The sequence below is a fragment of the Chlorocebus sabaeus genome, chromosome 8 (assembly GCF_047675955.1).
Source record: "Chlorocebus sabaeus isolate Y175 chromosome 8, mChlSab1.0.hap1, whole genome shotgun sequence".
In the NCBI taxonomy this organism is placed as follows: domain Eukaryota; kingdom Metazoa; phylum Chordata; class Mammalia; order Primates; family Cercopithecidae; genus Chlorocebus; species Chlorocebus sabaeus.
Genome location: NC_132911.1, coordinates 135,598,893 through 135,620,613, shown reverse-complemented (window position 1 = coordinate 135,620,613; position 21,721 = coordinate 135,598,893). Strand labels below are relative to the sequence as shown.

The 21,721-nt window shown below is 39.1% G+C and overlaps 1 long non-coding RNA gene across 1 annotated transcript in view; it reads left to right on the top strand.

Annotated features, from left to right (window-relative positions):
- Nucleotides 1-21,721, top strand: part of LOC103237451 (uncharacterized) — a 592,913-nt gene that overhangs the window by 51,946 nt on the left and 519,246 nt on the right. Inside the window, exon 2 of the long non-coding RNA XR_005240932.2 lies at nt 4,371-4,512. This is a non-coding gene — a long non-coding RNA (uncharacterized lncRNA). The remainder of the gene's footprint in view (nt 1-4,370; nt 4,513-21,721) is intronic.

Sequence of the window (21,721 nt, the reverse complement as noted above, 5' to 3'; positions counted from 1 at the left end):
ACTTTTGACGAAATCCAATGCATCCATTTTTTCTTTTGTTGCTTGCTCACTTAGTGTCATATTTAAGAAACCACTGCCAAATCTCAGGTTATAAAAACTTACCTTTTATTTTCTCCAAAGAGTTTTATAGTTTTAGCTCTTACATTTAGGTCTTTGTTCATTGAGTTAATTTTTGTATATGGTGTAAGGTAGGGGTTCAACTTAATTCTTTTGAATGTGATGTTCAGTTGTTCCAGCACCATTTGTTAAAAAGACTATTCCTTTTTCCACTGAATTGTCATCTTCACATCCTTGTCAAAAATCAATTGACTATAAATGTGAGGGTTTCTTCCTGTGCTCTCAATCCAATTCTATTAATGTATATGTTTATCCTTCCCATAATATGTTGATTACTGTAACTTTGTAATAAGTTTTGAAATTGGGAAATGTGAGTCCTCCAACTTTTTTTTTCAAAATTGTTTTACTATTCTGAGTTCCTTGAATTTTCATATGTGAAATAACATTTTGCTTTTTATTTATCTTGTGACAATTCATTTTCACCTGGTTGGCAAGGAGTGAAGATGAAGAATAGATCTTGGTACTAAATTTAGCTCATGTTTTGGAAAGGGAGGTGAAGGCAAGGTTACACAACAAAACAGTAATTAATTTATAGAGCCTATGATTCTTAACTTTACTTTGAAAGTATAATATGAGCAGACAAGTACAAAGGTATAAAAGAGCTTACATGTTTGGGTCTGTGAGGTGAGCATTTGTAGATGACTGAATGAGGGTGGTAAAGTAAGATGATAAATTTGATAGTGCTAAAAGATCCCCTAAGTTCAACATATCTTTCCTGATGGTCTCTACCTTAGTATTGAGTATGCTTGAACTGAAAACTCACTTTTTGTGTGTTAGGTGTCACATACAAACAGCCCCCATTAAAATGCACATTACTAGCTAGATGAAATGGGTAAGGAGGAGGACATTATTTGAGAGGACATTGAGATGACCATGAAGTCAACACAGCAGATGGATCATCAGGGTGGATGTGAATTGGCTGACACTACTGACGGAGACAGGGTGGTAAACAACATGAATCATGGAGGATGGTTGATGATAGTGATGGGGATACAGATGTTAGGGTATAAGGTTATAAGTAGATAGTGTGAGCCTCTAATTGAAAGGTATGTAGTGATGACTGCAAAATAGGAGCTTTGTATCTAAAACAGACTAGCCCACATTAATCCGTCTTTAACAGAAAGATCTGAAAATACCTCTGGGGAATACAGAATACTATACTGTCCTAGAAGTTTGGACACTAGGAAGAGATTCAAAGGTCTAGTCCAACGTTTCTTACAGTTCTTCTCATTTCTCTTGACTTAGATGAGGAGAATAAAGCCAAGGCTCTCATTGAAGTATTCATTTGCTAATTAGGAATGAGGCTTCTCATGCTTCTATCCTTCTTATTGGGTTTTATCCTCATCAGTTTCTTCTTAATTTTCTCCAACTCATTTTAATGGTCTATCTGATATGCCTCTGTATTAGTGACACAGTTTTGCCCCTAAAGCCTGTGTTTTGTAATGTACATATTGCCCTCAAACTTTTACAGAATTGCTCATTTCCACTTAAAGGTGGACCTCCTGAAGTTGCTCTTAGTCTCCCTCTTCAAATAAATTCACCTCAAATGAATTTAACTTGAAGATGTCATTTGTATACTAGAAGCAGAACTATTGCTTCTTGTTGTTGTTGTTGTGAGACAGGATCTCACTCTCTCGCCCAGGCTGGAGTACAGTGGCATGATCAAGGTTCACTGCAGCCTCAATCACCTGCACTCAAATGATCCTCCCACCTCAGCCTCCTGGCCAGCTGGGAGTACAGGTGCATACCACCATGGCCAGCTAGTTTGGTTTTTTTTCTTTTGTATTTTTTGTTGAAATGGGATTTTGCCATGTGCCCAGCCTGGTCTCAAACTCCTGAGCTCAAGAGATGTGCCCACCTCAGCCCTCTAAAATGCTGGATTGCAGGTGTGAGCCAGTGCACCTGGCCTTGGGTTTGGAGATCAAAAATAAAAACTGAACTGCTGAGATCTAATATGATTTTGAGGAATCTGCTTGTTTTTCCCTCTTATTTATTATTCCACTGGAATTCAGTACAAATTCCATAGTTTCAATTTACTTACTAAATTTGCTTTGTACTACTAAGGTTATTGAAAAGTTCTGAGATTATTATCAGGTTATGGTAATACCTAGGTTTGGTTGATTATGTGTAATACCAACACATTCCATGCTTTACAAACTTATCTTCTCAATTAGCCATGCTAATTTGCATTTAGTCAAAAGTGAGATGGACAGTTCTTCTATTCCGCTAATATTTTTAAGTGTTACTATTATCTGCTCAGTACTAAGTTTTGTCCAACTTGCCTCTCCTCAGAAGATCACAGTCTAATGTGGAATAGAATATGATACAATATCTGCCATTTTGTGTCTGCCCCTCATACCTTTTGAAAATCACCCCTTTGCCAGCCTATGTGATTCTGCTGGGGCTGTCAATTTGGGATGCCCAACTCCACTGCTGCTGGAGTGGATGACTAAGCTGTGTAATCAAATGTTCACATTCCCCTGGGACACAGTGACTCACTCAGGAAAACCAATTAAAGTTATTATGGGGAAACCAAAAGAAACACTGATTGAGTATGTTTCTCTCCTTCTGAAATTAGTAGCCAGAAGACCATGTAAGCTTAGACTTGATGGGCTTTCTCTTGATCAGAAATAGTCTCCAAAGCTCCTAAAGAAAACGTAATTAGAGATGGAGAGTGAGAAAAGGAGAGAGGAAAAGAAGGAAAAAAGTAAGGAGGTGGGGAGAGAAAGAGAGAGACCATATAATTTCAGCACCCAAATTTAGTTTTGTTTGAAGCCTAGTCTCACAGACTTTTCATTTTGAGAGCTAATACATTAAGTTTATCCTTAAGCTAACTTATACCTATCCCAGAGTCCTGACTTTATAATAAATCATTCCAGTTTAAGGGGATAAAACTGTCATGGAGGAATGCACCCAGGGCAGGGGAGAGAAAGCCACTTCTGCATGGACAAGATGAAGTGATAATAACAGATGCAAAGTTTTATTACAAAATGATTATGTGCATATTACCTCATTTGATACCTATACCAACGCTATAAGAAGGTGACTTTCATTATCCTCATTATGAAAATACTGATGATTGCAATTACCCAAAGGGTGAAAGGAGGAGGGTAAAAAGTGAAGGAAGTTTGGAAACTCAAATATCTCACACAAAATGATAACCGCTGTAAAATGTATTTCAATACCATTCCTAAACCAGCATTATAAAGGTGTTTCTTGAAATGTAATGCCTTTTCACAAGCTATTCTATTGCTTTATATTCCTCTCTAACATCTAAATCTTGATAAAAAGATGTTTTGTGATATTTTGAGAGGTCTTTAGAAAAAGCAGCCCCACAAATACAGCTAGGCACTGAAATGATACACATAAAAAATGTAGGATTAGCTCAAAAGTCTGTGGAGCTTTGCAAGAATCTGATGTAATGAGCCAAAATGACCTTCCTCATTTTCTATCATTTTTCCCAAGAAGCTAACGTTTCAGATCTATGTGTAAATGTTACATGGGCTGTGTTATTAGATAGATATTTGCTCCTGGAAGATAAAAAGGTACATTTTTTCCTCTCAAATTTAATTTGATTCTATTGCAACCATGGCCAATGAGAAATGGTCTTAGGAGACAGCGTTGCCAAGTGTTCTTATGAATGTGACATCTTGTTATATGGAAAAAATTGCTAACAGCCTTAAAACTATAGACTCAGAGGGAAAACGTTAAGGGCTAGTTCTCAGACTACAGTATTCATTAATGAAACTCACAGACTCTTCTTGCTTAGAAAGCTGCATACTACATTCTCTGATTCTCTCTAGTAGCTTACAAGGCCTCATTTAAATGTTTAGCTCTGTCTTGCACATATATATCCAGACACAGAGCCACAAAATGTAGTCATCTGCCATTCTCAGTGCTTAGGATGGTGTGTTCAGCCTGACTTTATTACAAGGAAATGGCTTAATGTTCAATACAAAGATATAACGGTGGGGTAACCCCATGTTTTTTCTATGATTCTTTGCACCAGTGATCAATACTACAAGAAGCAGTGGTCAATTCTAGTTTTTCCTTGCTCCTAAATATGTCTGAGACAGTGCCATGTATTTACACTAAATGGTTTCATTTTTTTTTTTTTTTTGAGGGCACATGGGAAGACCATGTTTCCAAGTTTCTCTTACAATTAGATTTATGATATGTGACTGAGTTCTAAATACGAGAATGTGTGCAAAAGTGATAATGCCATTCCTAACCAAATATCTTCCTTTCCCTAGAACACTCCATGCTTTCTCTGGCTCTTTCATGGAACTTTAAAGGCCAGCTGTTGAAGATAGTTGTGCCACAAGATGGATGAATCCTGGATACATGAATGACTGTGTGGAATAGAGCCAGCTGTCTACTGTATTGGATTCTGAGGTGAGCGAGCAAAAGTGATTATTATACTGGCCCACTGAATTGTTTATTTCTTAGCTTTTCTCTCTTACAAATGTTTTACTAATAATAACGGATACTTGGGATTGTTAAGTTTTTTTTTTTTTGCAAAACCCATAGAGAAGATGCAAATCCTCATGGTTTGGAATGAGGAATAAAAGACGTGGCCATAAGCCTTAGCAGCCACAAATAGATGCAATCCCCTACTGCTACCCATCTTTAATACTTCACCTTATGATCCCATGATCTCCAATTACTTGGAGTTCTCCCAAGAACACCAAGGCTTGGTGTGCCTCAGATCTGCAGGCCTCAGAATCTTGGTTCATGATGCTCTCTTGCCCTCACCGTTCTCTGTCCTGACCTATCTGATAAGGTCTGTTTGTCCTTCAGCACTTCACTGGGGCATGCCCTCCTTCAGGAAGTTTTCTTTGATCCCTGAACTAACAAAAGTTCCTCCCCTCTATGCTCCCATCTATATTTAACCCTATTATGAAATTCATCAATCTACATGGTAAATACTTGTTCGTGTCTTTCCAATAGGCTAGAAAACCCTAGAGTCTAGAAATTTCTGCTTTATTTATTGTTATATTGCATGGACTGGCAAATATCTGGCATACTGGAATTGCTCAATAACTTTTTATGAAATTTAATTGAGCTGACTAGGTAACAGAAGTCCCCAAAACAGAAAAATGTTAAATGCCACCTATAATCTGTGGACAGGGTAACACATAGCATGGGAGAATAGGAAGACACAACATAGAGCTGTAGCTACTAGTTTTCTATTATTTAATGTGAAGAGAGTCTTAGCTTGACCCTAAGTTATAGTCACATTATGATGCAAATATATGGGAGTATGTCTAAAGGCCACTTGCACATACCCACTGGTGCTCTGTTGTCATGATGGACTATGAATCTCTTGAGGAAGGCATCATTCGGAGAAGACAGTTTGGACAGAGAAAAAAATAGTTTGTACAGGAGTTTGGGGTCATTCTGGAAAAGCACCTAGTGTCTGCCACTCTGTTTATGGCTTAATTATCACACTCTTGTCTGATCACAGAGAAAGAGTACTGAGCATCAAATCTGAAGGTGCTATTTAAGCAAAAGCACCATAAGATGCTAAGTCCCTATGGCAGTGCTGTTTTGTGGCTGCTGTGGCAGAGAGTGGCACAGAGGGATCGGGAGCGAGGTGAGCTAGCCTGTATCTCACATGAAGACGTGGTAGCAGATGTCACTTTTTGGTGGGTGTTAACAGTGCCTCAGGGACATAGGCAGCTTCATGACGCTTTTGTGGCTGGCAACAACAGGACACATCAAAGTAGAGGGGCGGGAGAGGAGGAACATGGTGGGTCTCAGATGGCAGCCAAGAGAATTTGTATGCAAACATCTGTGACATTTTCAGTGACCCCCCAGGGATACTGTGTGGGGAAGAATTTGCATCAGATGGGAATCATAGCAATGTGTAAGGAAGAAGCAGAAATAGACTATTTTATTAGTGTTAAGAAAATCCTATTTTTAACCACTATGCTGATTTGTCCTCAGGGAATCTTGGTTACATTTTAAGTAAGTGGAATGTGTTTTAATTGGCAAAGTCGAATTTACCCAAGGTCAAATAGGGACATGACAACCACTAACAATGATTGTAAATGATTCATGAAGCTTGGGAGAGGTGATCAAAGTCTATGAAAGGAGCAATTTGAAGTCCATTCTCATGAAAGCGTAGACACGATAGTGCGTTGTGATATGGATCCATCAGTGTGTCATACTGTGAAACAAACAAACAAACTGAATATCTCACCAGAAATCAATTCCTAAGCAGCCGTAAGAGCACAGGGTTTTGGGTGAAAAATAGCAGGGCTTTGTGGAGAATCAATAACATCAAACTGGCCTGTTTTCCTTCTGTGACAGAGTGATAGACAAATTGAAACACATTATATTTTGACTTTGCTAAGGCTTTTGATTTTTCTCAATGAGAATTTTTCAACACGGAGGGTAATTCAACAGATATTTTTGGAATGCCAAGGGCATATGCTACGTAACAGGTATACTGTGATTATCATTCTCTTTCTGTGAGAGATAGGGAATCTTTTGAGAGCAGAAAGAAATGTGGGCTGGTAAGTGCAAATTAGGGCTAACAGCCTTTAACCTAATTGGGTGCAAAGTACTAAAAGTAGCACAAACCTAGAGCCTCTAGAACTTCCTGGGGTGGTCTGGGAAACCTCTGTTAAATAAGGAAAACTTGAGTAATAGCTAGGAATCTGGGCAGAGAGCAAGAAATAAGGTCTTGGGAGTTAGGATAAAAGCATTTATCTCTAGTACCTAGCACACTCACAAAAATATGCAAGAGCTGCCACAAACTCCCAGAAGTGCATTGTCTTTCTCCTCTAGGACCTAAAAAGTGGATCTTTGTATCTAGAAACATGGACATAGCTCTGAATTCAAAAAATTAAGGTGGGAATAGTAGTAGAAGATAAAACAAAGAAACACACACACACCAAGATACAGTCCTAGACCTGTTTGATCATTTGATTGCCATTATAATCTTACAAGTCCACAATAAATTAGTCAACTCTGCAGATGGTAGCTGCCAATACAAGTCTTTCTCTGCTCTCTGATTGACTATCCCTTCCTTGCTTGCTAGCAAAGGAAAGAAAATGATATGACATGTTTCAGCTGATCAAGGAATAACTGGCAAGGAGGTCACTTGGTATGACAGCCATCCAGGTTTCAGAAATGACACAAAAGATTTGGATGAAGCCACTGACTGGAGATAATGGTTTCAGGAGACACAAATGCATATATTATCTGCATTTCCCTGACCTCTGCATTTTCTTTCATGCTGCACTTCGGGGAATAAATGGTGGGAATAAATATTGACTCCTGGGTCATGACAACTGGGTACATACCTTTGCTACATGTTTAATATTTTTATTGTAACAATAACTAGTTACAACAAAAAAGTATACATTGTGTTTAGTTTAAGTAGTAGGTTATTGGGGTTCTTTTGTTTCTTGATTCACCCATAAAAGGAGAAGTAAATCCACATATTCTAAAAGGGAAAATATAGGTTAAAACAAAGATTTGGACCTAATTCCTTAGCAGGACTATCCTGGATGAATTCAACATCATATGCTAAAGGATCAGGGAATACAAGATAATTGGAGAATTTGCAGTAAACTTGCAGTGAATGCAATACAGTTGCACCGTCAAATACTTTTGTATTGCTAGAAACAGTGTATGGAAGATATTGCAGAAGTGAGGGGCTAGAAAAGTGGAAAACAACCTGATTATTCAGGGTCTTTTCAAATTCTTCACCTCTATCAAAACTCGTACTATTTTCCATCATGTTTTTCTCATTTATTGATTCAATCATCTACATTTTCTTCCTCAAACCTCTCTGTTGATACAAAACATACATGTAGAAAACTGCAAAACTCGGTTAGTTTTCACAGGTTGAATAGATTTACGTAAACAGCATCTAGATGAAGAAACAGAACATGATTGGTACCCAAAAACTCCATATAGCACCTTCCTAATTCCCCCCAAAGATAAGTACTATCCAGGCTTCTAACAGCATAGGTTGATTTTACCCATTTATAAACTTTATACAAAAGTGTACAGTATTTTTTCTTTTGTGACTGATTTCTTTTGCTCAACTTTACGTTTGTGAGATTTATCCATATTGTTGCATGTATTTATAGTTAACCTATTGTCACTGAATGTATAAGATTCCATTATGTAAATATACTGCATTTTGTTTATCTCTTCAACTATACATAGATATTTGATTCATGTTTAGTTTTTGGCTATTGTAAGTAGTACTGACAGAGCTTTTTTTTTTTTTTTTTTTTTTTTCTGCATATATGTAAGCATTTCTGTTGCATATACACCTAGAAATGGAATTGCTTTGTTATTGGATACATGTATATTTAATGTCAATAGATTCTGCTAAACTGGTTTCCAAAATAGGTGTGTACTTTACAGCTCCAAGAGCAGTGTATGAGAGAAATCATTCTTTAGTTAATTTATTGCACATTTGTTGTGCATACTCTGTGTGTGATGGTACTCTGGGAACTGTGGGAGAAAAAATGAATGAAGTGTCTACCCTCAAAAAGCCTTCAGTTTAGTCAGAGGCACAGACATACAAGCAGTTAATGACCAGGATTGGGGACAGATCTAAGAGCTCTAAAACCAGATATGACGTGGGGAGAGTAAGGTGAAGAAACTAATGAGACCCTGCAGCGACAATGAAAATAGTAGCTAACTTTCAAAAATTGCTTTGCTGTTACACAGCACTTTTCTTTTCTTCTTTTTTGGGGGAGGGGTTTTTAATACATTCTTTTGAATTAACACAAATTTTAATTAAAAATATTTGAAATGAATAGACATTTAAACAAAGCTAAAGGGAGATCCATATTCCATACCATACATTCCAAGTGAATCAGGTATCTGAATGTACAAAATGAGTCCATTTTAGTACTAAAAGAAATCATGGGTTAATTTATTTGAAACCCGAGAGTGGAGAAACCTCCTATCTAGGACTCAATATCCTGATGCAACAAAGTTAAAAAGCTTTCACATGGAGCAGTTTTCATAGGTGTTGTTTTATTTAGTATTTACCACTTTCAACATAGACACCCCCCCTGATTCATTTTTAAATGAAGGAACTGCTTCAGAGAGATCAGTGGCTTTCTGTGGCTGAGCTGAATCTATATTAGCAGTAAAATCCACCCAAAAGCATTCTTAGCCTCTTGCCCTATATTTTATTGTCTCAAGAAAGCAAATTTTGAGAATAATGTGGAAGTATAATTAGGCAGTCATATTATCACTCAGTGAAAAGAGTATAAATGATGGAATCAGAAGAGGCTCTATTTCACATGAAAGTTTTGTGATCACTTAGCTTTCTAATTTTTCAGAGGCTTTTTTATTTAATTCATAAGAAGGAAACAATAACAATGGCTACTTCACAGAATAATTGTGAAGGAAAAATGAGCTAATATTTGATAAAGCATGTGGTCTATTGACTAATAGCAATTGGCTTCCCAAGCTAGAATTAGAGAAGCTGATCAAAGATAGAGTAGATGATGGGAAAGAATCTGAGTGTCTTTGTGGATTGGGAGCTAAATATATGTTAGCCCTGAATGTATTATTTCTTGACTTTATAATTCTGGCCTTGTTAAAAAAAAAAAAGAACATCTATATAAGGACCCTTGGATAAATTCCCCTTCATGTTTATCCCTCAAGGCTACAGTAACCAAAACAGCATGGTACTGGTACAAAAACAGACATAGACCAATGGAACAGGTTAGAGAACCCAGAAACAAATCCACACAACTATAACCATCTGTTTTTTGACAGTTGACAATAACAAGCAATGGGAAGGACTCCCTCTTCAATAAATGGTGCTGGGATAACTGGCTGCCATATACAGGAGATTGAAACTGGACCCTTTCCTTTTACCATACACAAAAATCCACTCAACATGGACTAAAAACTTAAATTTAAAACCTAAAACTATGAAAACCCTAGATGAAAACCTAGGAAATACCATTCTGAACATAGGCCTTGGCAAAGATTTCATGACAAAGACTCCAAAAACAATTGCAACAAAAATGAAAATAGACAAGTGAGACCTAATTAAACTACAGAGCTTTGTTACAGTAAAACAAACTATCAATGGAGTAAACAGACAACCTACAGAATGGGAGAAAATATTTGCAAACTGTGCATCCAACGAAAGTCTATAAGGAGCTTAAACAAATTTACAAGCAAAAAATAAACAACTCCAGTAAAAACAGGCAAAAGACATGAACAGATACTTTTCAAAAGAAGACATACACATGGCCAACAATCATATGAAAACATGCTCGACACCACTAATCATTAGAGAAATGCAAATCAAAACCACAGTGAAATACCCTTTCACAGCAGTTAGAATGGCTGCTATGAAAAAAGTCAAAAAATAACATGTGGGTGAGGTTGCAGAGAAAAGGGAAATCTTATACACCACTGATGCGAGTTGTTAGTTTGGCCACTATGGAAAGCAGTTTGGAGATTTCTCAAAGAACTTAAAGCAGAACTACCATTCAACCCAGCAATCCCATTACTGGGTATATACCCATAGGAATAGAAATTGTTCTGCTGTGAAGACACATGTACACATTATGTTCATCACAGTATTTTTCACAATAGCAAAGACTTAGATGCCCATCAACCTAGATGCCCATGGAATCAACTTAGATGCCCATCAACAGTGGACTGGATAAAGAAAGGGTGGCACATATATACCATGGAATACTATGCAGCCATAAATAGGAAGAAAAGTCATGTCCTTTGCAACAACGTGGATGCAGCTGACAGTCATTATCACAAGTGGATTAAAGCAGGAACAGAAACATGTTCTCAATTATAAGTGGGAGCTACACATTGAGTACATGAGGACACAAAGAGGGAAAAAATAGACATTGGGGTTTCCTTGAGGGTGGAGGTTGGAAGGAGGGTGAGGAGCAGAAACCTACCTATCAGGTACGGTGCTAATTACCTAGGGGATGAAATGATTTTTACAACAAACCCCGGAGATGTGCAACCTACCTGCATAATAAACCTGTACATGTACCTCCTGAACCTAAACTAGAAGTTGGAAGGAAAAGAATAACAAAAAGAAACAGACTATTGATGTTGCCACAGTGTTTAGGCTCCATGGTCCTTTCAACAGATCTGACATCTCTTGAGAGTAATTAGAGTGAGTCAAGTATCACAGGATGCTGGGTGGACTGGCATCCAAGACCCAAATCTGAGAACAACAATCCCCCCCCAAAAAAATAAATAAATAAAAGAGCAGCACTAAGGAGCCAACAGAAATTGGGTCCAGATATCCCTCTCAGGCTTATTAAGAAGTAGCTTAGGTGGATCTGCCATGCTAGTCATTGTCCTTGCAACCCCGTCATCTTCCATCTCTATAAATAAAGATGGTTACAAGAGGAAGGAGTCTTTGGGATCTTTAGGAGGAGCATATTGAACGTGAAACAAGTATTGCCTCTGTGCCAACAGGGGAGAAGGGATTAGAATGCTTACACTCTACTACCTTGTTCCAATCTAAGGGATATGGAACTCCAGAGAATCATTGTTGAAGCAAAGGCAGTGGCAAGAGAGGAAGAGTGTGCCTTAATGGATGTCTGCTTAGGCACTGGACCTGTGGATCTGGCACAAACAGACCCAGGCAGGTGGAAAGAGAGCAGGAAAGAACTGCCAAGCAGAGGGTTGGTGGTGCAGCAGCCTCATCCTTCCACTGTTTAGCCAACAAAGATGTGTGAGTTTTTGTCACATCATAATCGGGCTGGAGCTGCCCCATCTCAGGCTTGAGCAGTCAGGCAAGAGGACATGTGCAGCAAGAGGCTTAGAGATGCTCCACTGGTGTTGACAGCAGTGAATGGGGGAAGAAGCAGCAATGAGAGAAAAAGAAAGCCCTTTCATGTCTATGCCCAAGTAGGGGCAGTCCAATACACCAATTACATGGGGATTACAACGAAGGCTTTGGAAGGAGTCAGGGATTTCCAAAATGTATACGGTACTTGACAGTTGATGAAGTACTTTCAACAATAGCAGTAACTCATTCATTAGACATGTACCCACCAAACTAGGTAAATTAGCTCTGATTTCCACAACAGCCCTTTATGATATTTCACTCATTCACTTTCTAGATGAGGAAACTGATCCGAGAGGTATTAAGAGACTTACAATATCACAAAGCCAATAAAAGGGAAAAGCTAGGATCTAAATCTTGGTCAAACCTGTCTGACTTTAAGTCCCGTGTTCTTTTTTTGTAATCCTCTCATCAATCATGTGGAGTAGGCAGTATTTTATCTTCATGTTAGGAGTGAAGGAATGGAGGCTAATAAAACTGTAAGTGATGGGAACAACAAGGATCAAGGCCTGAGAACCTACTAGGCTGAAGTCCCAGAATGCCTCCTCTTTTCTGACTGCCCAAGTTATGCGAAGAACAAGTTTATTCTTTTCAATTAATATCGAACTGGGTGCTAAATAAATGCTCAATGAATATTGACTCAGTGACTCACTGACTGGCTGCACTATCAAGGGAGAACGAAAATTCTTTTATTTTCTGAAGGCTTATAGAAAATAACAGATACCGATTTTTCTAGTTTAGTGTTTGAGCTAGGAGATGACAGTGATCTCTAGCGTCCCTTCTCCAACCCCCAGACTTGATGATTCAGAGCCATTTCAGGGAAATATGATCCCACTTTAGCCAACTTCTTTAATTAACAATTCTGCAAGCTTTCTGTGTTACTTCTTCCTCCAAACTATGGTTCTATACTGGGAAACTTCAGATCATACAATTCTTCCGGAAACATTATTGATTTTTTTAATTGAATCTTTACAGGATTTTTTTGTTCACACACATAAAAACAAGCAACGGAGTGCAATTTGTCTTCTGTTTTTAATCTTCACTAAGCATTGAAAAGGAAAGAAAAATATTTTATGAAAGTAATAAGCTTTTCTGAGGCTCTTGCTAAGGGATTTATTTTTCTAACATTCCAGGGAAAAAGCCCAGTTCCCCCCTAATAGAACTGTCCATTTGACTGCTCAGTCCAAAGCCAGACCTTTATTGTACCTTCTTGGAGAACTTCAGAGACCTGTGTGATGTTACTCTCTGCACCTCCTGCCTGCTAGAAGACCCTTATTCCCCAGGCAAAGAGGCAGCAGACATTTCTTACTGCCTAATTTTTAGACTTCACACTGATAGAAACCATGGACTGGTGCTTTGACACAGAGTAACTGTGTCCATTCACGGGACCGTGAGACAGATGCTCCCTGCCAAATCCCAAGTGCCAGACTCAGAGGCAAGAAGCATTGAAACACCCTTTGGAGCTTTAATGAGGAGCTGACAAGGTCTATTTTTCTAAATCTGGTACAAGACTTTATCTGCTAACCTGTTTTCTGCCAGATCTGTATTAGTTTCTTGTGACTGCCATAACAAATTATCATCTGGGTGGCTTAAAACAACAGAAATTTGTTCTCTCATGGTTCCGGAGGCTAGAGCTTGAAAATCAAGGTGTCAGCAAGCCATCCTCCCTCTGATGGCTCTAGGAGAGAATCCTCTGTTGGCTTTTAGTGGCTCCAGGAGTTCCTTGGCTTGAGATATAATTTGAATCTATGTCCCTGACAAATCTCATGTTGAGTTGCAGTCCCCATTGTCGAAGGTGAGGACTGGTGGGAGGTGTTTGGGTCATGAGGGTGAACCCCTCATGGCTTGGTGCTGTTGGTGAGTTCTCACGAGATCTATTTTAAATTGTGGCACCTCCTCACCACACCTCTTGCCCCTTGTCCTGCCATGTGAGATGCCTATTCCCCTTTTGCCTTCCACCACGAGTGAAAGCTCCCTAAGACCTCACCAGAAACTGAGCAGATACTGGCACCATGCTTTCTGGACAGTCAGCAGAATTGTAAGCCAATTAAACCTGGCTTAAGCTAACCAGTCTTTTAAGCTAACCAGTCTCAGGTATTTCTTTCTTTTTTTTAGAAGTAGAACAAAGCTTTATAATGGAAATCTCTCATGAACACAGAGGTGTATATATGTTAGATAAGTAGATAAGGTTGGTACAAAAATTGTGATTTTTGCCATTACTTTCTTTTTTTTTTTTTATGTTGCTATTCATGGATCTCCTTTATAGGCAGATTCTTTTTTTAAAAATTATTATTATACTTTAAGTTCTAGGGTACATGTGCACAATGTGCAGGTTTGTTACATATGTGTACATGTGCCATGTTGGTGTGCTGCACCCATTAACTCGTCATTTACGTTAGGTATATCTCCCAATGCTATCCCTCACCTCTACCCCCTCCCCACAATAGGACCCAGTGTATGATGTTCCCCTTCCTGTGTCCAAGTGATCTCACTGTTCAATTCCCACCTATGAGTGAGAACATGCGGTATTTGGTTTTCTGTTCTTGCGATAGTTTGCTGACAATGATGGTTTCCAGCTGCATCCATGTCCCTACAAAGGACACGAGCTCATCCTTTTTTATGGCTGCATAGTATTCCATGGTGTATATGTGCCACATTTTCTTTATCCAGTCTGTCACTGATGGACATTTGGGTTGATTCCAAGTCTTTGCTATTGTGAATAGTGCTGCAATAAACATACGTGTGCATGTGTCTTTATAGCAGCATGATTTATAATCCTTAGGGTATGTACCCTGTAATGGGATGGCTGGGTCAAATGGTATTTCTAGTTCTAGATCCTTGAGGAATCACCACACTGTTTTCCACAATGGTTGAACTAGTTTACAGTCCCACCAACAGTTTAAAAGTGTTCCTGTTTCTCCACATCCTTTCCAACACCTGTTGTTTCCTGACTTTTTAATGATTGCCATTCTAACTGGTGTGAGATGGTATCTCATTGTGGTTTTGATTTCCATTTCTCTGATGGCGAGTGATGATGAGCATTTTTTCATGTGTCTGTTGGCTGTATGAATGTCTTCTTTTGAGAAGTGTCTGTTAATATCCTTTGCCCACTTTTTGATGGGGTTTTTTTTTCTTGTAAATTTGATTGAGTTCTATGTAAGTTCTGGATATTAGCCCTTTGTCAGATGAGTAGATTGTAAAAATTTTCTCCCATTCTGCCTTACTAGGTTGGGGAAGTTCTCCTGGATGATATCTGCAGAGTGTTTTCCAACTTGGTTCCATTTTCCCTGTCACTTTTAGGCACTCCAATCAGATGTAGATTTGATCTTTTCACATGATCCCATATTTTTTGGAGACTTTGTTCATTTCTTTTTACTGTTTTTTCTCTCCACTTCTCTTCTTGCTTCATTTCATTCATTTGATCTTCAATCGCTGATACTCTTTCTTCCAGTTGATCGAGTTGGTTACTGAAGCTTGTGCATTTGTCACGTAGTTCTCATGTTATGGTTTTCGTCTCTATCAGCTCTTTTAAGGACTTCTCTACATTGGTTATTCTCATTAGCCGTTCGTCAAATCTTTTTTCAAGGTTTTTAATTTCTTTGCACTGGTTACGTAATTCCTCCTTTAGCTCTGAGAAGTTTGATTGACTGAAGCCTTCTTCTCTCAACTCGTCAAAGTCATTCTCCGTCCAGCTTTGTTCCATTGCTGGCGATGAGCTGCGTTCCTTTGGAGGGGGAGATGCGCCCTGATTTTTTGAACTTCCAGCTTTTCTGCCCTGCTTTTTCCCCATCTTTGTGGTTTTATCTGCCTTTGGTCTTTCATGATGGTGACAGTACTGATGGGGTTTTGGTGTGGGTGTCCTTTCTGTTTGTTAGTTTTCCTTCTAACACTCAGGACCCTCAGCTGCAGGTCTATTGGAGTTTGCTTGAGGTCCACTGCAGACCCTGTTTGCCTGGGTATCAGTAGCGGAGGCTGCAGAAGATAGAATATTGCTGAACAGCGAGTGTTGCTGATTCTCACTCTGGAAGCTTCATCTCAGGGGTGTACCCCACCATGTGAGATGTGAGATGTCAGTATGCACCTAGTGGGGGATGTCTCACAGTTAGGCTACTCAGGGATCAGGGAGCCACTTGAGCAAGCAATCTGTCTGTTCTCAGATCTCAACTTCCCTGCTGGGAGATCCAGACCTCTCTTCAAAGCTGTCAGACAGGGGCATTTACCTCTGTGGAGGTTTCTACTGCTTTCTGTTTAGCTATGCCCTGTCCCCAGAGGAGGAGTCTACAGAGGCAGGCTGGCCTCCTTGAGCTGTGCTGGGCTCCACCCAATTCGAGCTTCCCGGGCGCTTTGTTTACCTATTTAAGCCTCAGCAATGGCAGGCGCCCCTCCCCTAGCCTCGCTGATGCCTTGCAGTTAGATCTCAGACTGCTGTGCTAGTAATGAGGGAGGCTCCGTAGGCGTGGGACCCTCTGGACCAGGTGTGGGATATAATCTCCTGGTGTACCCTTTGCTAAGACCCTTGATAAAGCGCAGTATTAGGGTGGGAGCTACCCAGTTTTCCAGGTGTTGCGTGTCTCAGTTTCCTTTGGCTAGGAAAAGGAATTCCCTTCCCCCCTGCGCTTCCCAGGTGAGGCAATGTCTTGCCCTGCTTCAGCTCTCGCTGGTTGGGCTGCACCCGTGGACCAGCACCGACTGTCTGACACAGCACGCCCCAGTGAGATGAACCCGGTACCTCAGTTGAAAATGCAGAAATCACCCGTGTTCTGTGTCGCTCATGCTGGGAGCTGGAGGCTGGAGCTGTTCCTATTCGGCCATCTTGGGCGCGCCCCCTCAGGTATTTCTTTACAGCAATGCAGGAACGGCCTGGCAGGGCTTGTGACAGCATAATTCTGATTTCTGCTTCTGTCTTTACGTGGCCTTCTCCTCTGTGTCTTGTCCTCTTTTAGCTGTTCTAAGGATGCATATCTTGGTGGATTTAGGGACCACCCAGATAATCCAGGATAAGCTCATTTCAAGATGCTTAATTACTTTTCAAAGGTACTTTTTCTAAATAAGGTCACACTCCCAGGTTATGCCAAGTGTAAGTTTATTCTTTTCAATTAATATCGAACTGAGTGCTAAATAAATGCTCAATGAATATTGACTCAATGACTCACTGATTCCACTGTCAAGGGAGAACAAAAATTATTCTATTTTCCGAAGGCTTATGGGACATGGGCATTTCTTTTTGGGGGAAACCCTTAAACCCACTACACATACTCTTTGATCAGAGAAAAAGGCAAATATGATAAGGTGCAGGTTGTATACATGTATTCAAGAAATACATTGAGAATGGTGCACTGGCCAGGGAAGAAACTTTAATTGTTCTCAGGAACCCGTCTGTTATCTGGATCTGCGTCTGCTGGTGGAAGTGACCCACTCTTTAGAGATCAAGCCTCAGGTCAGGAAAACCTTGATCCAATAAAAACCACTTCAAGTGGTTTTTCTTTTTCTCTCTCTTCAGTGATTTGAGGTTACTGTGTTTCCTAGGTAAGCCCTGAGGTTGATTAGAGTGGATTGTATGTATGAAGTTTTCTTATCAGGGCAACATAAGAAAGGACTTACTAGGACTATACAAATAGTTTAATTAAAAATCCAAATAAATTGTATTAAAATTATACTTTAAACACCATATACCTTTGTATTCTCCTTGGCATGTAGATGTTCACCAGCTGTCAACCTGATTAGGATCTGCCTCAGCTCTGGAGCCAAGTCTGCGTTCTTTTTGGGCAGCTGCAGCCAATAATCTAGCAAAGCAGGGGTACTAGGGCCTCCTAGAATGGAAAATCTTTGCTCTGAAATGTCTTGTTGAGTTGGCTGAAAGTTTATCAGATCTACATCATGAATCTTATATTTTTCCTGCCCAATTCTGTCTTCTCCACCCCTTTACTCTTTTATGAATATTACCATCAGAAAACTTCTTGCACTCCTAACTCTGTCTCATCCTTGCTTCTTGGAGGGTCAAACTGACACGTTCTTAAATTAGAAACTCAATTTTAATCATTTTAACCGTCGGGTTTGTGGCCATGGGCCTACAAACATTTATTGGCTCATAAAATAATACTCGTTAGATAAAGTGTACATGATATTTTAACACTGCTTAAAATAGACCATGTTTATATACCTATAATGGTGTTAAAATGTTGTTAAACTATATTGCTAAAGAAATGTGTGAAAGATTATTTCACCAAGAGTAAGACAAATTGTATGAAGCATATTCATGAAAGTTAAATTAGAGAGAGTTAATGGAACAATATTTGGGAATAGAATTCAGAAGAAAAAAAGTTAAAGGATGACTAATGAAACTTATACAACCCTAAGTATTTGGCAAGATTACGTCAAAGAGGAACCAAAGTGAAGAAATGTATAATTCCACATTCTAATCCTCACTCAGTGAACCAGACTTTAACAGAGCTCCTGCGAGGCCCCACGAGAAGAAGGTGGTTTACAAGGATTGAGGAATCTTCTGAGAAATGTGATCATTTGCCACAGCCCCTGGGAAGCTTGTGTTGGACAACCACATACTCAGAGCAAAAGTTTGCAAAGTGAGCCTTTTCTTCTAGCACTAGAAGGTGTGTGTCAGCTGGATACTACAGGGGTGGCAGGAGGCAAGAAGTCATGAAGAACTAAGTTTATAACAATGAAGAAGTGTTTCAATTTAGCAGCATGTCACTACTTTGACTTAGCTCTTTGGCTTACAGCATATCCAGGTAATGGTGCTATTAATCAGGTTGTTTCAGGTATGTATAGCACCCTGACCAGACTAGCATTATTTATCTGAGGGAAATAAAAAATTATAGGAATGCTTATAGCCTTCATCCCTCTCTCTCTCCCTCCCTTTCTCCCCTTCAGTCTTTAATCCTTTTGGGCTGCTATAACAAAATGCCACAAAGTAGGTGGCTTATAGACAACAGAAATTTATTTGTCACAGTTCTGAAGACTGGAAGTCCAAGATCAAGACATTGGCAAGTTTGAAGTCTGGTGAGGGCCTGCTTCCTGGTAGATGGCACCTTCTTGCTGTGGCCTCACAGAGTGGAAGAGGCAAGGCAGCTCTCTGAGGTCTCTTTTTTCTTTTTCTTGTTTTTTTTTTTTTTTTTTTAAATTTTTTTTTTTTTTTTTTACTTAAAATATATTTATTGGGAATCCAAGAAAATCAACTGAAACAGCATAAAACTAAGGTATAAATATAAAAAATGAATAAAACTGAATACATTTATATCAATAACATGCTAACAAATAGCCAAAAATAGCTAGAAAATAAAAAGATTCTATTCTTTTTTTTGTTATTTTACTTTAAGTCCAGGATACATGTGCAGAATGTGCAGGTTTGTTACACAGGTATACATGTGCCATGGTGGTTTGCTGCACCTATCAACCCGTCTCATCTACATTAGGTATTTCTCCTAATGTTATCCCTCCCCTAGCCCCCTACCCCTTGACAGGCCCTAGTATGTGATGTTCCTCTCCCTGTGTCCATGTGTTCTCATAATTCAACTCCCACTTATAAGTGACAACATGAGGCGTTTGGTTTTCTGTTCCTGTGTTAGTTTGCTGAGAATGATGGTTTTCAGCTTCATCCATGTCCCTGCAAAGGACGTGAACTCATCCTTTTTTTGGGTGTATAGTATTCCATGGTGTATAGGTGCCACATTTTCTTTATCCAATCTATCACTGATGAGCATTTGGGTTGGTTCCAAGTCTCTGCTATTGTGAATAGTGCTGGAACATGCATATGTGTGCAGGTGTCTTTACAGTAGAATGATTTATAATCCTTTGGGTATATACCCAGTAATGGGATTGTTGGGTCAAATGGTTTTTCTGGTTCTAGATCCTTGAGGAAAGGCCACACTATCTTCCACAATGGTTGAACTAATTTACACTCCCACCAGCAGTGTAAAATCGTTCCTATTTCTCCACATCCACTCCAGCATCTGTTGTTTCCTGACTTTTTAATGATCGCTATTCTAACTGGCTTGAGATGTTATCTCATTGTGGTTTTGATATGCATTTTTCTAATGACCAGTGATGATGAGCTTTTTTTCATGTTTGTTGGCCGCATAAATGTCTTCTTTTGAGAAGTGTCTGTTCATATCCTTTGCCCACTCTTTGATGGGTTTGTTTTTTTCTTGTAAATTTGTTTAAGTTCTTGTAGATTCTGGATATTGCCCTTTGTCATATGGGTAGATTGCAAAATTTTTCTCCCATTCTGTAGGTTTCCTGTTCAGTCTGATGATAGTTTCTTTTGCTGTGGAGAAGCTCTTTAGTTTAATTAGATCCCATTTGTCAATTTTGGCTTTTGTTGCCATTGCTTTTGGTGTTTTAGTCATGAAGTGTTTGCCCATGCCTATGTCCTGAATGGTATTGCCTAGGTTTTCTTCTTGGGTTTTTATGGTTTTAGGTCTTATGTTTAAGTCTTTAATCCATCTTGAATTAATTTTTGTATGAGGTGTAAGGAAGGGGTCCAGTTCCAGTTTTCTGCATATGGCTAGCCAGTTTTCCCAACATCATTTATTAAATAGGGAATCCTTTCCCCATTCCTTGTTTCTGTCAGGTCTGACCAACACCTTTGTAACCTTGACAGTATCTCATTTGAGTATGAAAAACCAAAACTGTTCATCTCTTCCTCCTCCCTCTTGTTCCCCTCTCTCTTTTTTCACCCTTTACTTCACCTTCTTCCCCCACATTCTATCACTCATTCTCTCTCGCCATTCTACCCTGGACTCCCTCCCTTGTCTCTCTTCCTGCTTCTCTCCCACCTTCTTCTGAATTAGTTACCCTTTTCTCAAAATGCACCTGAGCTCCTGACCCCTGGAAAACCCTCAGAGTGCTTTCTTGGATGAATTTGACACCCTCTCTAGCTACGGCTTGTGTCTCTGCTGGGTCCCTGCCTCATCACCCAATACCTGGCCCAGCCCGGCCCGTGCTTGTCATGTTTTTACAACCTGGTGGTTTTTCTTTTTAAATTTAGGGTTGACTTTTCTCACATGTGAAGTCTAAAATCTGCAGGGTGTTAATTTTAGACCTATTCTTTTAGGAGAAGGCCCAGCTCTCTTTGGGCAGATTTTACGAATCCTCAGGAGTATTCAGAACACAAAGCACTAAAAGGTAATTCCACCCTTGAGTGATTTAATAGTTTCTTGGCTCAGCAGGTATATTGTTTTGGTAAATGAGGAAGAAAAACTTTCTTTTTTCTGATAACAAAAGTAATAGCTCTTTCTTGAGAAAAAAAAAAGGAAATTTTAAAAAGCACAATGAAGAAAGTGAAAAAATATATATGTAATCACCTTTTGGAAATAACCAGACTTAGCTCATTGGTTCTTATTCCTCTAGTATTTTTTATGTATATGTAAGCACATATTCCTTTTTAGCAAAATTGAAGACATGGTATATATGTTATTTATTATTTTACATTAATATTTTATGGCTTTTCTCTAATGTAAGCTTTAATTTTTATGTAATATTTAGGTATATTGATATACTATTGTAATTGGAATAAAATTCCGTAGATATTTTAAGTGGCTCAGAAGCATTATTTTTGTAGCATGGCAAACATTAGTTGCATTCTAAAAATATTTTATACTAACTCCCAATGACCATGTGACAAAGATGATACTTATAAATAAGTTCAAAAATTCAATTTTTTCCCCTCCCTTTTGGGCCTATGGAATACTATGCTTCCTAGTTCCCCTTGAAGTTAGGTGAAGACATGGAACAGCTTCTGGCCAGAAGCGTGAGTGG